Genomic DNA, 12,638 nt, shown 5'->3' on the forward strand with positions numbered 1-12,638 from the left:
AAGTCAGTATACGTGTCTAATTTTTTTAAGACAGTTGGGTAATTCAGGTGTAACAGCCATAACTGACAGAAAAAAGCCCTGTCAGACTGTAGGTTGAGTTTCTTTTGCTGTGGGTTGCCTTTAAAACTGTGTCTTTTTTTTTTTTTTTTTTTTTTTAACAGATAAAACCCTGTAACTGTATGACCGTGATAGGCCAGAGTTTTAGTTTTAGGGTTTCCTAACAATAAATATTTTGAACAATTGTATCATTAGCAGATTTTCATCACACACGTGTAGCCATAGACAAATTTCAAAACAACCAGCTGCAATGAGTGACACCAAATCGATCTGAACCATTGAACGGTCTTGTCTTTGGTCTCCTGTTTCTTTTTCCTACCAGTACCAAAACAGGACACTTCACTAAGCGGCCACTGGCTGCCTCAGTCCTTCTCTTCCTTGTAACGTTAATAACTTTTGTTGTACTCTGAAACTAGAGATGGTGGCTTGAGAAAAACTGTGTCTTTCTATATTAGGTCTCTACAAACTTGCAATCGATAATAATATTTTAATAGTGTTTAAGCTCCTTTTAGTCATTCTTCATGAAATATTCTTTCTTTGTACAACCCTCTCACTGTCTCAAGTCTTCATAATTGGCTCTAACAGAAAAACTCCCAGCGCTGTTACTCTCAGCTGCCACCAAATAGAATTAAATAGATGTGCTCCCTACCTCTCTGACAGAACTTTTTTAAGTCTCCTAGGACAGGAGTTCCCAGTCCATACGGGATTGACTTGTTTTGATAGGCAAATCTATATTTGCACATATACTGTGCTACAGAAGACTTCCTGAAGCACCACAAAGTATTAAAAGTTTTTATCTGACCTATGTCTCCCTGCCAAGCTGTCTTACAGTACCAGGTCCTTGGAAGACCAAACCTGAATATGGGTTTGAACACAGAGCATAGGGAACTCTGAACAGCTAATTTTTCTAATTACTGTGCAATTCTTAAATTATTTTACTTTTAGTTCTATGTTTGTGCAACAGCAGACTAACTGTAAATTATGCTTTATTTGGCTGGAAGAAAAAAAGTGCATGTCAGCTCAAAACCTAAAATTAATCATTTTCACTTTAGCCAAGACCATTAGCATGGCACAGTGAAGTAAATCCTAGGAGCTGGAAGAGGAGCCTGGAGGCAGAGCTGCCACTCCTGCTGCTGAGCAGCAACTGGGGAACTGCTGGGAAACAAGGACACCAGTAATCTCTACCTCACACCTGGCCCTCCCCACAACAGCAGTATCTTTCCTTGACTTGACAGAACAGGAGCTTTTTTTCTGATGCTCCCACCCAGCCTGACCATGTCCTGCCCTAGGCAAATAGCTGTCTGAAGTGTTTTCTGCCTTTAGTAGTCACAGAAAATGAAACCACCTTCTCACTGTAGGCTAGCAACCGCTCCCAGACTCCCATTAAGGAGGCTGGGGCATCAAATGGAAAATGCAAATCCTTGTGGAAATCAGAGAGACCAGGTTTTCAGCCTATTTTTGCCACTATCATGGTTATTTAAAGCATTGAAATCTGGTTTGAGTGTGCTGGGTTTTACATGATACTGATATGAACCTCTCCAGTCTGAAAATTAGTCTTAATTCTTCCAGATCAAGATTTTAAAGTACTTCTTACGTGAAGGCAAGATACATAGCATTACAGATTATCTTATACATCTTCACTGTATTTTTTTCAGGTCATTTGTGAGCTAAGCTTTGAGGAAAGACTTTAGTTCCTTCTTAGATTATTGAAATTGATTTGCACTTCACTGCTCTTTTAGACCTTTAGGGGCATTAGCATGAGACTTCACCATCACTGCAGGTGTTATATGGTCTCGATGTAATATGCTGTGATTCCCTTAGCTAGTGAATTGTATTTAGGAAGACTACTTTGGCTTAACTAACAGGTTAATTTAAATGGCATATGTTCTCATCTGAACTATTTGGATGACTAAATCATGTATTTAGACATGGTTAAACTCAAAGCACCTACTGATGATAATATATCTGGCAACGAGAGTAAGCAGTGATTTTCTTAGGCATTTCATTTTATCAAACAGATCTTTATAAGGATTAAAAAAGCTCCTAAAAGACACAAATAATTATGGTCTTTTCTTAGGGATTTTTGTATCCATTTGGAAGAGAGTATCTCCTTACATCGTTTTGCACAGGAGTCCATCCAAAAGGATATATACTCATGCTAAGGAACTTTTAACATAGTGAGCAAAACAATTTCAGGTGTACATCCTAAAAATACTGCTGTGATGTGCTAGTGTTGAACAACGGCAAACTAAGCCCCTCTGACACTGCAAGGATTTCCTCAGCTGTCAGATTCTGGAATCAGATTCTTCTCTGTATATTCTGATGTATATTGGCAATCAGACTGGGTTCAGCACTAACCCAACTTAGCTAAGAACTGCACAAACCATAAAAGAACTACATTTCGAAGAAGTATGTTAACTATGTTAAGAACTATGTTTAACTATGTTAAAAGAACTGTATTTCCAAAATTCAGCCTTTCAGAAAGGAGAGCGCCAAGTCTCTGCCTCTCACAGTACCATGTGCGTGCTGGTACAAGCATGAACACGAATCTGGGGAATCTCACTCTGGGCTAGTTCTGAAGGGAAAATGCTCTCAGACATTCAAACAGACTCTGGTCCATGTTCCTTAGGTCACAGAAATCTAACAATGGAGAAATCAACTCCATCCGCGCCTCCTGAATCCCAGCCTTTCCAGAGTAATTAAAAGGAAACCCAACACAATCAAACAAAACAGTACGGGAGAACTATCTGCTCGAAAAGCCCAGGAGAAGAACTCTAGCAAAGTTCTTCTGAAGACCTGTGATATTCATTACACACCACCAGGGCAGTACTGGCCTTCCTTCAGCTTCAGTTATAATTTTCCTGCTGGCTGAAGTTAAAAGCCTATTCTGTCCTTTGCTTTATTCCCAAATGTACTGGCTTCCTTGTAACTCAGGCAGGTTTGCCATCTTGCAAAGGTGTAGCAGGGCACACAGTTACCTTGCTGTGTGTTGACCAGTGGGACATTTATAAGTCACAGATTTATTCATCAACTCCCATGTGACACTAGCTTTTCATATACATGAACAGATTTTTAACATATATTAGTTGCACGTAAAGTAACAAGTGAAAATTCATGTCACAAATATTTAGCTCTGCAGTAGTTTGTACTTAATGTATTAAAACCTAGGAAATTTGAGTTTCAAATTTCAAACAAATCAGTCTACCTGCAGGATTTATTATTTATATGTATTTTTGTTTATAGAGCAAAGCAGATTTAAATTATGATTCTGGAGTTCTGTGAGCTCATCGGAACAGGAACTGTTTTTAAAATGTAGGCATAAATGTTATAACTCATAAGGGAAACGTGTTAGGACTGGACCACTTTGAAAATCATTTGTCCCCTTTGGGAGTCCTAAAATAGGATCTGAATCCACCTGAAAATCTGTTTCATTTGTGTGTGTTGATTACTTACAAAACTAGAATGTTATGAAAATTTTCTTCTTGTATGCTTCACTGCATGATCCATGCATAGAATTAGTGTTCATCAGCATGGGCTGTATGTTGTGCAATGGGATTCCTGCTTGTTACCCAGCTGTGAGAAATGCACAAGCTGTAAAATAAGTTAAGAAAGGAGGGAAAGAGACTGAAACCAATGCAAATGAACACAGTAACAAAGGAACAAAAGTGTAGTACTATTTCTTAAAAGAAATAGGAGAAGACATGGATTAGTCAGGATTAGGATCTAAGAAACAGTTTTACACTAAGTCACCTGATCTCTTCATGTAGATAATACCTTCTTAGTTCTGCAAATTTGATTTTTCAGGGATGCTTTTCTGTGAGTACAGTTTTGCCTGCATGTTAATATACACATCTTTCCCTTTGACTTGACAATTTTGTCATTTCTTTCTTTGTACAGAAGTAGCCTCAACATTAAAATAGGAATATCTTTTACATCAATCTGAGGTTATTAGAATGTAACCTATACCTTATGCTTGTGATCCTTTGAAGACAGTAGATTCTACGTGGTTACAGTAACTGCTTACTTATTTAATGGAACAAAGGTTAAGAAATTCCCAGAGAGTTCCAGTGTTCGTTAAGAAATTACTAACACAAAAAGTATTACATAATCATAGCTGTAAACCCCAAACATAGTACTGCCAACTGTAATTTTACAGAATCTAGCATACCGCTTTCTGGCTTACTCAGTTCTTGAAAATTTATTAATCCTTTTGAGAGAATGTACGCACGTATGCTACAGAGACTCGTGCACTCTGCAGACTACTTGACAGTAGTCTTTCACTCCAAGCTATAAACATACTATGAATTGTGAAACAGGAAAAGTTTGGCTGCAGGCAAACTACCAACAAGAATAACTTCTAAAAGACCAAGACACTGTCTCTTTTTACAAGGTAGCAGCTGTTGTGATCATGATCTCTATTTACAGAAAACAAATTCTACAGAAAACATTTATGCTTTAGAAGAAAACATGAGTATGTAAAACACTGTAAAAATTTAAAGTAAGGGTAGCTGTCAATCAGTTTGTTATCAAGGTTTTAAATCAGTACTGTGTCTCTTCTTACAAGTCTTTAGTTCTAAGCTTAAAACAAAGAATTCTTGAAACTCATTAGAAATACCCTACATTCTCAAATACAGTGCAGAATGCTTGTAACTGAAAAATGTTTCCAGAGCATTTTCTTCCTTGAAGAGAAAAACCCTTTGCTGCCTCTTAAATCCTTAAAAAATACAAGTTTTCTTTATGATGTTGGTTAAAAATATTGGATGCACAATAATTGTATTGTGTGAATTGTGAGATGTCTGGATTCAATAAATCAAATGGAAACAAATGAGCTTTGATCAGATCACCTTAGTACACAGATAGATAGATTAATGAGCCTTGAGGCACTGTGTATTTCAGTTAAACCTTGATATCTATATCTTGAAATTGTTCTTTAAATGTTTTCCTTGCACCGAGTTGAATATTTTTCAGCTTTAAATTCTCATATATTTCTGCCCAATTATAAACTGATGTCTTATAGACTGGTAACATATATATTGGGACATCATTTTGCCCATGTATAAGCTTTAGAAAGTCCATATAAAAACCTGTATGTAAGTTCTGGAAATCTTTACTTTGCAGCAATATGGTTTCATCTAGAAATGGTGACCCCATGAGGTCCTTTGAAAGTTTGGGAAAAAAGAATCCCAAACCAAAATTTTGTACAAGACATTTTAACGGAAGATATTGTTTATCTTTTAACTATATGATGTCTTATCTATCTTGTATTTTATTATTTCTTCCTGTAATAATAAAATATTCATAGCTAACAATTGTAATTATTTTACTTTTTTTTTAATTATGGGGCTGACTTAAGGTGCAGTCACAAACCCATGTGGCTAAATTACTGAGAGCTGTTTCCCCAAATAAGCACTGATGAATGTTCTGCCAGTCTTTGTGTATGTTTGAAATATTTTTGTTAATTACTTGGAAAGCAACACCTTAAGCACTCTTCCTTGTTCTCTCTCCAGATAATTCTACTGAATAATAATAAGCATGGTCACTATAAATAAAAATCCACTTTCCCTTGATGCTCTTAAATGTGTACATTCATTTTCTGCTGAAAACTAGGGCGGTGGTAGGCTATGATATTTTTCTTGTTCCAGATCCAAGTCTTATTTTTAGATACTTTATTACTGGTGAGGAAACAGAGAAACTCTGCAAAGAGTGTTTGTGTACCACAGCTACATATTTTTTCCATCTGGGGAAAAAAAAGATTTTACTCAGCCTCCCTTTAACATATGGAGTTTGTCACATCAATCATTGGTGGAGAACATGTAGTGTCATCCATGTCATATGGGTGACAGTGCTGTTTTACATAGTATCAGTATTTTAGATTCATGCTTTCCCAAGCTACAAAGCACAGGCATTCTACTTAGCAATAGCATAGTTCTTCCAAAGAAGAGCTGTCTTTTGTCAAGTGTTTTCATCAGAGAGATGTAAAAATATTACAAACCATGCAAAAGTAATAATCTAGGTACCTCAGCATGCAGTCTTTCTCCAGCTTGTATAATAAATTTGAGCTGGGTGCTTAATACATATGGGGATCATCACTAGGGAAATCATTCCCTTGGTACATATACTCATATAGAAACTTTGTCTTGCTTTTGTGTCTAGGTCAGTGAAACAGTATTTCAGAGATCAACAAAATTTCTAACAAAATCTTGCCCCATTTATTTGCTTTTAACTTTAAAAAGTGGAATCTGTGTTTTATCTCAAGCCCCAAATGCATTATAATGGGTCTGTTATACTCTGCCACTTTCCTGTTATAGATCACCTACTACCACCATTCTCATGGCTCCTTTCCTGCATAAAAACGATGCCAGCTCTGTAGTATCCCCATCCTCTTGTCTGCAGGCACCACAACACTGTCAGCAATTACCATTTACCCTGGTAAGGCACTTACTGGCAGTTACTATTCAGTCCATTGGCTTGTTGACCTCTCTGCCAATAGCTAGATAACTAATTTAGGGTATAAGTGGCTGTGATAATTATAATTCAATTTAATTTCCTTTCAGTGACTCACACACAGATGTTTTGATATCACTGAAACTATTAGCTGAAGGGACCACACACTGTATAGTGCCTAGTGCCTAAAAATTTAGCACTGTGTCCTAGATGACGCAGGGTACAAATATAAAGCTGCCGTCTTCTGTAGATGATAATTTCTTAGAATGAAATATAAAGCTGCCGTCTTCTGTAGATGATAATTTCTTAGAATGAAATTGTAATCCTCAAACGTCACCCCACTAGGAGAGTCAGCCTGGAAAGCCTGAATTTTGGTGTTTAATTCTTAAAAATTAAGCATCACAAACACTTATTAGACATGAAAGTGATAACAGGTCTGGCAACTGAGCCTGTCTGGTTGTCACTCTCGTGTAAAAACTGCCAGGACAATTTTCTGTCAGCTGTCTGTCCTGTTCTACTAAATGTTTTGTAGCTCAGATAGCCTTCAAAATATAACACCACAGGTGGAATCAGCAGTGTTCATCTTTCCGTTCATGCTTTTTTAACTATTAATTCAGTGAATACAATATTATCATAGGACAAGATGATTTAATGTCCACTTGCCCATGGGAATTTCAAGCATTTCTCCTAAGGAATGCTCCATTCTTAGTGGACATCCTCTAGTGTTGAAACTGCATCCGTGACGCATAGGCTTAAATATTTATTCAGCAAGAGAAAAATCTACTAATTTAACATTAGAATACTGACAGTGAGGTACTCCCAGTTCTGCTTGTGAGACGGTCTCTTTGAAACAGGCCTTTCATCTGCAAAGTTCTGCTGCCTGAATGCAATGTGTTTCAATAAATAAGCCCTTCATTTCTGAACAGGGATTCAAGATCTAACATCTTTGCAAATAAATACCCAGCAACAACAATCCTTACAATAACAAAATCCTAGCCAGTCAGTGGAAACAGAAAATCCTTTAAGTTTGCCTCACAGAACTCCAAGTGGCAAGGGAAAGCAGAAATCTGCTTTGTCACTCTCAGAGACATAAGCAAAAATTAAGAAGTCATTGCCTTATGGGTCCCTGGTGAGCCTGGTGACACCACTTGACGAAGCACGTATGTCATTAATGTCCAGGATAAGGAATGTATTCCTGTCACAGGACTTACTGGCATTAATGCCCCTGTAGGAGTTTGTCTGGAAAAGCAAGTTGTCACTGCTGCCTCTGAGTGTCCCTCTCAAAGGAAATGTATCACTTTGCTTTTAGAACAAGACAAATAAAATAAAGCACTAAGCATGACACAGAAGAAAACCAAGGAACCTCTATAGCATGCATACAGTTTTATGTCCTTTCCATGGGACTTGCACAAAAAGGGATCAAATCACACAGATGTTTGACAAAAGGCAAGACAAAGCAACTGTGAAGGATATGCCTATGACAACCCTGATAGGGAAGTACCTTTTGCCCAGTAGCTTGCAAATTTTGCAAGCACACAAGCAAATGAATGTAGAAAACTGCAAATTTTTCTACATAATGCATTTTACATGGTTTCTCCTGCTTGAAGAAATTGTACGTAAACTGTCTGCAAAGGTGATTTGTATCCCTGGGTATAACCATTTCCTTCAGCTTCTGGCAGCAAGCAATTGTTTGTCAGATGTGATGCTCATAAGACCCTTAACTATAGTGATACAGGCAACTGCCTCTATAATACTTAACACATAAAACAAATTATAAAAACATCCTTAAGATTAGCATATAAGTAATAGTGCTATATAAAAACTCATAAAACCAAAATGTATGGCTACAATAACCATATTAAAACAACCATAGTTCTGCTTTAAATAACCATATGAGCCATGTTTGGAAGATATTATAGTATTTACTGATTAAGCATAAGGAAAAGTCTATTGCCATCCTCTCAGAAGAGATCAATTCCAGTTTCTATCTTTCCTGTAAGTATTGGAAGGCCAGTTCATGATAAAAGCCCAACAGAACCATCTAAGGAGCTTCAATAATCCTTTGATAGCTTGAAAAGAATTAAACCACATCCTTTTTATGCATCCTTTTTGATTTTTCCAAAAGGGTACAATGATGCGTTACAGGCAACAAAAGAACATGATGCATATCATTAACAGAACAGTAAATCATCTCCCTTTCAGAGAACTGGGCCTCTTGACTGCACTGGTGACTTAAAAAGTCAAATTGCACTGTTACTAAACTGGCATAGGGAAGTGAATCAGGACAATATATCTCTTTTAAACAGTGACATCATTTAGGGCCTGGGAAACTTAAAATGCAGAATGGATTTGTCTCAATGAGCGCTAGACAAGACTGTACCTAAATTGTAAGAATATTCTTCTCTGGGTAGAAATTTGAAGAGGAAACCATTGCTTTGTCACAGGACTGGTACTTCCAGCCAGTTTAGCAGTTTCATTTTTCACTTGGCAGCTGAAGTGCTGAAGTCCAGTGAGAATGGAAACAAACAGAAATGTTATGTTTCTGAGACCGGTAAAAGCTAAAGGCAAGAAGATTACCCTGGTAGGTGGGGCTCAGATAAAAGACCTTTTGCACCTCTCTTGAGGTGCTCAGGAATGGGCACATGTATGTAGAGGAGAGGAGTTTTACAGAAGACCCATGGGGAAAGGCATAGCCAGCTGTCTCCTCTGCTCCACAGCCCCTGTCCTTCCCACAGCGTGGAAGCTGTTCTAAGCCCAGTGCACACCAACGAGGGATGTCTCGGGGACAAGGCAGCTCTTTACCTTTCTACCTTTCCTCCAGTTCTGAGCTCAGCACGGTGACCCACTAACAGACAATCAGGCAGAGCAGAGCCAATAAAAGAAACGCCAGTCATTTTTCATTTGCTTATGGACAGGCAACTTATGATGATACTCTGATGATTACTTTCTATTGAATGAATCACCTTCTGACCCGTTCTCCTCAGTCATTTTCATTGTACGCTAAATTCCATTTGCCATGTCAGACCCTCAATTTTATCAGAGCCACTAACACAATTTTCCAGAGCAGCAGCATTAGCTCAGCTTCCTCATTTTGTCTCCAGTGCCTTGTAGTTCGATTTATAGGCCGAAATAAAGACTTGTTGGAACTTGCCTCTTTCCCCCAAGGGTAATCTTAATCTAGACCCAAGGGCAGAATATGGGCCTAACCTCCAGGCTTTTTCTCCCAAGAGTTGATATATCAGCAGATGATCCATGTAAGTCATATCACCATCATTGAATAAAAAGCAATTTGCACTATCAGAAGCAGATTTCCAGCATGGAGAAATTCACAAAGATATCTGAAAAGGGAGCACACTGGTTTTCTTTCTGATAAAAATGGGGCAAAAAACCCACCAAATAAACAGAAAGTTACAAATCAGCACAATGCAACTAGAAATATGTTTGCATTAATGCATTTCCAAATCCTTCTACACATGCATATTTAGTAGTTATATCTGCTTTATACAATCAATAAAATATAATTAAAAACCTAGAAAATCTTCTGTGTTTACAATAAAATAATATAATGTGAAAAACAAAATGTGTCAATTTTGGATAGAATAGGGGATTTGTAAATTCCTTCCTCATCACCCAACCCCACCTCCCCCGTTAAGTGGAACTTTTAGATCAGCTTAACACTAACAGTACCCTGACCCAGCACAGCATTACTTTAGTCAGAATGTCTGCCTTGGCATTGCTTAAAACAACTTCATTGAGAATTAACCATTGCTGAGCTCTCAAAAATACGGGGCAATTTCAAGTTCAGTTAGCAACTAGGAGTTCAGGACACGACTGTGTCATCAGAATAAAAATGAGCATTGCACTCAGTGCACTGACTCGTCAGTTCATTTACAGAGATCATAAATAACAATGGTCTAAGGATAGATCCCTGAGGTACTTCTGTAATGACATCCATTAAATCTGACATGATGCTGTTTAATAACACAAGCTGTATGTGCCCTCCTAAGTAGCTAGCACCCAGTTAATTACAGATGATTCTATACCTAATTCACTCAATTTATCCTGTAAAGAAATATAATTTACGAAATAGACAATAAAAAGGAAATTTAAATGCACTCCATACACATTCCATGGAAACAACTCACACTTAATCTGCAGTGTTTAAAAGCATCTGATTTTCTCATTCTGAATTAACCATAAACATTCTAATATTATTCTACTCAAGAGTCCCTTATTACTGGCATGGCAAACAAATACAGCGTCCAGCCTTCATGCCACTGAACTGCCAGCAAGGGGTACTCCGTGGGAGCACACCCAAAGCAGAGGACTGGTGTTCAAACTGTGCCTCTTCAAGGTGTGCCACACAGCTTCTGGGTAATCTGCAAGTCTGAGCAGAGCAAGCCTGGCTTCAGCCGAGCCTCACTCGCTCTGGATGCAGTCTGTGCTGCCACACTTCTCTCTAGGGAACAGTGAAAAATGCTGAACGAACATACTGGTGCTAAGAGGGCATCAATGCTTCTTTTGGAGATGAAGAAAAGGAGCTGACGTGATTCCCAGTGACAACCAGAAAGTGTGAGAGAGGGAGAAAGGTGAGAAAGAGAGGGAGATTGGAGACACTGCCTTGGCTCACTCTCCCACTTAAGAATGAAGGGAGAGTATGATGTCTCCATGGCAACCATCAGAAAGCATGGAAAAGCAGAGAGCAACAATGATTATAATAAGATTAGAAGAGGTCACAGAGATCATCAAATAGTCCCCCAAAATCTCAGGCAATCACATAATAACAGCCGCTTGGTCTGGAAGCATTCCACAGAATAAGTACTCCACATACACACATCACAAACTTCTTCCCAACTTATGACTAATTTAAGATTTGTAGTTTCAAATATAATATTTTTTTAAAAGGATAAAGTTTAATTATTATACTCCGAAGAAAAGGAGATTCAGAGAACAGGTATCCTATATTCCTGTGATAGGAAGGAATCTACTTGCTGGATCTGCTGGCTAATTTTAGGACAAGTACCTGATGTCCTGCTGCTGAGCAAGGCAAGCACAAAAAACCTCCCACATCTGCCCCGAGCAGTCTGATTGCTGGGAGAATTACTTCTCAATACCAAATTCAGGAGCCATGCAAACCCTCAGCATGTCAGCAAGATGCATCAGTGAGATTTCTGAACACTAAAACGACCATTCACCTTCTCCATGAATCTTGTCTCTGACAACATACCAGCCAGCATGTGCTGACAGAGAAGATACTTGTTTCTTAAAGAGGTAGAGGTGAAAATGAAAAAGGGCAAAGGGGACCCCTGCACACCAGGTTTGAGCTGCAACACTCCATACACTTCCAGGAAGTGGCCAGACGCCACAGTAGTGCATAAGATACAAGGCTTCCAAGAGAAGGAACAATTTACTTCTCTCACTAGTGGGTGAGATTTTTCAGAGGGCAGAGAAGGAACACATTCACACGCTCCTCCTAATGGCCAGAGCATAGGAAATAAATCTAGCTGCAACTTGCTAGACAGAATAAAATAGATACTGGGTCTGAAACTGAGTGATGCTCCACACCTTTAGAAATACACTCAGTGTTGTCAATTCCCTCTGATATTGGAAGGAAATGTGGGGGAGACAAGAGTGCTTGTAATCTAATGCACTTAACACTTGTGATTTAGAGACCAGTGACTTTTAATTTTAAAATACACTCCCATGGCTATATATTGCTTTCAAAACCACACTGATGAAAAAGACAATGCATGGTATAAGTCTCCACTAAACTGACACCGACCTGAGCTGAAGTTCAGGGTGAAAATCTATAATCAATCCCTGTATGCTCCATGTGACTGGGGCTAGGAAATAAAGACACTTTTCTTATTTACATTCCTATCCATCACACCTTATTAGAGATGATACTTTATGTTTCAGAACTGTATATTTCACGAGATCCTGAAGAATTCCAGTGCCCCAACAAACAAAGAGAAAATTCAAGTATCTTATATCTGTATTTGTAGGACAGATTTGGAATTGGCATTCTTACATTGCATGATGGTTTGTGCTGCATTTTGTTTCTATTGCAACTGTTCCTTCAATAGCAGGTTAAGTCTAATTGGGCAATTTGCATACCCTTTATGCCTGTCACATTG

This window comes from Falco biarmicus, chromosome 11 (genome assembly GCF_023638135.1).
Source record: "Falco biarmicus isolate bFalBia1 chromosome 11, bFalBia1.pri, whole genome shotgun sequence".
Lineage (NCBI taxonomy): Eukaryota > Metazoa > Chordata > Aves > Falconiformes > Falconidae > Falco > Falco biarmicus.